This window comes from Malurus melanocephalus, unplaced genomic scaffold, assembly GCF_030028575.1.
Source record: "Malurus melanocephalus ecotype Western Australia unplaced genomic scaffold, MMel_1.1 scaffold_838, whole genome shotgun sequence".
Classification (NCBI taxonomy): Eukaryota; Metazoa; Chordata; class Aves; order Passeriformes; family Maluridae; genus Malurus; species Malurus melanocephalus.
This window is the reverse complement of record NW_026624070.1, coordinates 57729-62472: the sequence shown is the minus strand read 5'-3', so window position 1 is coordinate 62472 and position 4744 is coordinate 57729. Positions and strand designations below refer to the sequence as shown.

The 4744-nt window shown below is 49.0% G+C and overlaps 1 protein-coding gene across 1 annotated transcript in view; it reads left to right on the top strand.

Annotated features, from left to right (window-relative positions):
• Positions 1–985: 985 nt before the first annotated feature.
• The window catches only part of TMEM248 (transmembrane protein 248), a 19133-nt gene continuing 15374 nt past the window's right edge, over positions 986–4744 (top strand). The window contains exon 1 of the mRNA XM_057385527.1: positions 986–1190. The gene's annotated coding sequence lies outside the window, so the exon portion shown is untranslated. The remainder of the gene's footprint in view (positions 1191–4744) is intronic.

The window sequence follows — 4744 nt, the reverse complement described above, 5'->3', positions numbered from 1 at the left end:
CCATGGATGTCTCCACGGTCTCTGGTGTATTTGGGGCTGGGGAGGGASGCACTGGCAGATTCTGGAGTTTGGGATGGTGGCGTCCCCGTGTGACATTAATAAAGRATTATTAATRTWTTATTATTATTTATAGTGATAAATATCAATGAAGGTGATGAGGGTTTGCTCTGTTGCGCCCTTTGCTTTAAGGCTTTAATTCTGARCACTTTTAGATATTGCGCACCTTGAGGAAACAAAATAAAAAAGATGTTCGGGGTGGTTTAGAGAGGAAAAGGGGATGGGGACGGTGAGAATTGGGGAGCGCGGGGAGAACGCGCTGAGCGGCCGGGCCGCTTCCCGGAGCCGTTCCCGGTGCCCTTCCCGGTGTCATTCCCAGCCCATTCCCAGCCCGTTCCCGGCCCATTCCCGGTGCCCTTCCCGGTGTCATTCTCAGCCCATTCCTGATGCTATTCCCGGCCCATTCCCAGCCCGCTCCCGGCTTATTCCTAGCATATTTCCAGCCTGTTCCCGGTGCCATTCCCGGCCCATTCCCGATGCTATTCCTGGCCCATTCCCAGTGCTATTCCCAGCCCATTCCCAGACCGTTCGGGTGCCGTTCCCAGCCCGTTCCCGGTGTAATTCCCGGCCCATTCCCGGTGCCATTCTCGGTGTCGTTCCTAGCCTGTTCCCGGTGCCATTCCCGGTGCTATTCCCGGTACTATTCCCGATGCTGTTCCCAGCCCGTTCCAAGTCCATTGCCGATGCTATTCCCAGTCCATTCCCGGTGCTATTCCCAGCCCATTCCCGGTGCTATTCCCGACCCATTCCCAGCCCGTTCCCGGTGACATTCCCAGCCTATTCCCGGCCCGTTCCCGTCTCGTTCCCGGCCCATCCCCGTTCCCCGCCCCCCCGCCGGCCCCTCCCGCGCTTGTCCCGCCCCAATCTTGTCCCCCCCGCGCCACCGTCGGCGCGCGCGGCGGGTGAGGGGTCAGGGCTGCGGCCCGGAAGCGGCGGCGGAGGCGGGGCCCGGTGCCGGGGCCTGTCCGTGTGTCCGGCCCGGGGGCTGCCCGGGGAGCGGCCTCTCCCCCCCCGCCCGCCCGTGCCCGCAGCCCCGGCAGGGCAGGACGATGGTGCAGAGCCCGCCCGCACGGCAGCGCCGCCGCCTCTGAGCCCCGCCCGGCCCGCGGGCCTCAGCCCCGCCGCGGACGCCGGTAAGGAGGGGACGGGGGCGGCTCTGAGGCCCGGCCCGGCGGGGTTTGGGGTCACCCCGAGGCCTTGAGGCCGCTCCGGGGTTGGGGAGGAGGGGAAAGCACCGGCAGAGCCCCCGGGGAGCCTCGGGCTGCGACATCKCCGCGCTGCCTCCCGAGCCTCGGGTCCCGCTTGGCTCCGGGGTGAATTGGCKCGGCTGCGGGGTTGTAGCCTTGGGTTGTCTTTATTATTTACTTAAGGAAAATATAGCGGGAAAGATCGTCAGCTTGAAGTTTTAATGTGTGGCGTCGTACCAGGAAAAAAAAAAACCAGCGAAAAATAATAATTTATATAGCTCTAAAAATAGTTGTGGTTCAAAATAGCTTCTGAACGGTGATTCCTGCGTTGGGGTTTTTCTTTTTTTTTTTTTTTTTTTTTTTTTTGTTTTTTTTTTTTTTTTTCCCCCAATTTTTTTTATATCCGTATTTCTTCCTCTTTCACTTTTTGGAGGTTTGACTTGACTAATGATCTCATGATGGTTTTAATTAAAAAAAAATCCTGGTGCATCATGCTTGGAATATGGCTGCTCCATCCCTACCGTTACGTCCCATCACCCTGGGAAAGAATTTATTACAGCACAGCTGGATTGTTTGGGTTTTGGTTTTTTTTTTTTACTTTTTCCCTTTAAGGATTTGTCTTTGGGGGAAATTTATTTGCAGGATTGGCTCTGGAGGTGCAAATTCTCCGGCTAAATTTGCCCAGGCAGACAAACCTGGAGCGTAGATAAGGATTTATTAAGGTTTGCTCTCCACATCCGCGCTGAACTTCCACCAACTTTGGCCGGTGGTGGGAAGAAAACCCGGCCTTGCTTGGTGTGGTAAATGATTATTGCGCTTTCCCAAAGGCTGATTCACAGGAAATACTCCCTAATCCTTGTGCCTCTGGGCACGACAGAACGGTTCGAGTTTCACCGGCTGAGTTTTTGCCGCTTCCCTGCACCTGCCTGTGCCCGGGTCTCCGGGAATCRGCTGCTGGCTGCGATCCCATTCCTGCTCAGCAGGTGTGCGCAGCACACAGATAACTTTTGTGGCAGCCCGAGCTCAGATAATATTGAATTGTGGCTCAAAAATGCTCCCCGAGYCCGGCCCGGGTGCCATCTAAGAGGATTAAACCCCGGGTGGCTTTGTTCCCTCCCGTGATTTGAGGAGTGGCTCGGCCGCTGCTGGAATGTGATTCTGCTTTTCCACTTGAAAGACAARAACTTGAAAGGCCACCTGATAAGACAGAATAGGCACTGTGCTCTCAGAGAGTCCAGCAGCGCTCAAACCAGGGGACAAACGGAGCTCCGTGTCCTTTGTGAGCCGAGGGACGGCAGCGACAGCGCCGGGCACATCCAGCGCCTCTGCTGGGTCCCTCCTGGAGCGGCCCCGGAGCTGAACCTGCACATCTGGTAGCTGGGATCGCCTTCTTGTTCATTAATAGCATCACAGGTTTTATAAAAACCTATCTATTTTATTAATTATGTCTAAATTATTAACGAAACTTGCCGGTGTCAGAATTGTGCTGCTTTTCCCAAGCCTCGCCTTGCCCAAAGAGGTTATTTGTGAACTAGAGAGTTTAATTGAAATATCATCCCTTAAAGCGATTTAAAATACAATTGCTGTGCTGTACAGTCACAGCATCAGAAATTGGATTTTTTTTTTTCAAAGCGTGGCTGGGTGGGAGTTTAGTTTTGGATAATGCTGCTTCCCAAGGACTCAGAACTCCCGGGTTTTGTTTTGGAAGACTTGTGTGTGTGCTGGCATTTGRGGGTTTGTTAATGTGTAAAAAGGAAGCTGAATTCACCCGAGTTTAGGCTGAGCACACTGAGTTTCCTCAGAATATCCCAACCATGGCCTTGACAGCTCAGCTGTTACCCAGGTCCCTCATGTTTTTTTTGCTGCTGTTCCCGTTTCCATTAGTGTCCCCTACTGCTTCTCTCCCTTCTCTCCATACCCAAACTCTGATTTTGCTGTTCCCCAAAGCTGCCATTTCCTCAGCTYGTCACTCATTTTTTCTGCTTGTGATTCAAGCTGTGTATCTGTCTACATCCCTGTCTCCTCTCACTTCTCATCACAGGCTGAAGAGCCTTTTCCTGGCATTTCCCTGCTCTTCCACTGCTGAATTGGTTCTCACATTCCTTAATGAGTGGCTTTAATGAAGTCAACAATTAACCTTGAACTGGTCACTCAACCAGTTTCTGATTATTAAACACTTGCTGAGAATTTTCACTCCTCTTGATTAAAGCCATTCTGTATTTTTGGCTGTTGTCAGTAGAATTTACACAAAATCTGATTTCTCAYGGCTCTTTAAAGACCCTATAAAACAGAATAATTTTACTTTTCCCTTCCTCTCCCAGCTTCTCATGCTAAGCAGCAGTAACCAGAACAGCATTTTTAATACAAATTCAAAGCCTTTCCCCTATTATTGAGTGTTTTATTGCAGTCTGGCTGATTTGGGTTATGGTAACTCCTGCTGTCATAAGTCATGGCTTGGACTTGGAAAAGCTGGAAGGTTTAAAAATGCCCACGGGCTCTCTTAGATGGAAGTGGATTCATTCCCATGGCTCAGGCTCTTGGCAGCAGGCTCTTGCCTGCTTCAAGTTTGGCACYGAAATGTCTCATTTCCAACCAGAGGTTGGGTTCATTTTGATTTTACAGCTGGCTATGTTTTAAATTATGTTTTAAATTACGTTTTTCACTTGCAACAAAAGTAAGAATTCAGGGTTCATTGAACCTTCCTCATTTTATTTCTCCTTCCTGACTTTTAACTTTCCTTCCCTTTTCTCATTCATCATCTTTTAAGAACTCGTAGCATATAAAAAAAATACTGGAACTTGTTTGGATTTATCCGTTTCTGCACGAATTTTTCTTCCAGTGGGAAATAAAAACTCAACTTTGCTGTTGTCCCAGGAGTATCAGCTGGCACAAAGTTCAGGTACTTGTGGTAAATCCAGCAGACTTTTTAAACAACACAAGTCTGTTGGGAAGGGCTGTCATAYGCAGATTGAGTAATGTTTGTTTTCCTTTTTATTTCTTACATCATCCACCTTTTATTGTACGTTTGCTGTCTTTATAGAGAGCTAAAGTCAGGAATTTCAAGTTCAGTATCCACTTGATCTTTCAAATTTTCCATAATTGACCAAACTACTTYCCTTCCTTGGCTTTGTTTCGTGAAAAGTTTGCTGTCTGTGTTGCTCTTGGGGATGTTGAAATGATTAATGAAGCTTTGAAAAATGTTTGGAGAGGTGAAAAGAAACATTTCAGGCAAGTGTGAAGCATTTTGCTTCTTTCTATTCATGCAAGTCCCCATATTTTGTTAATATTCTGCACCCTGATCCTTTATTGGGATCCCAGGAGGAAGGAATGCAGCTTTCCCCATGTTATGTTAATATTCTGCACCCTAATCCTTTATGTCCTTTATGTCCTTTTGCCCAAGTGCTGCTGTCCTCCTGCCTCTCTCTGTGTTATTTGCCCTTCCAAAGCCATTTTCAGCTTCCAGGCTCCAGAAAAATACTTTTTTTTTTTTTTTTTTTTTT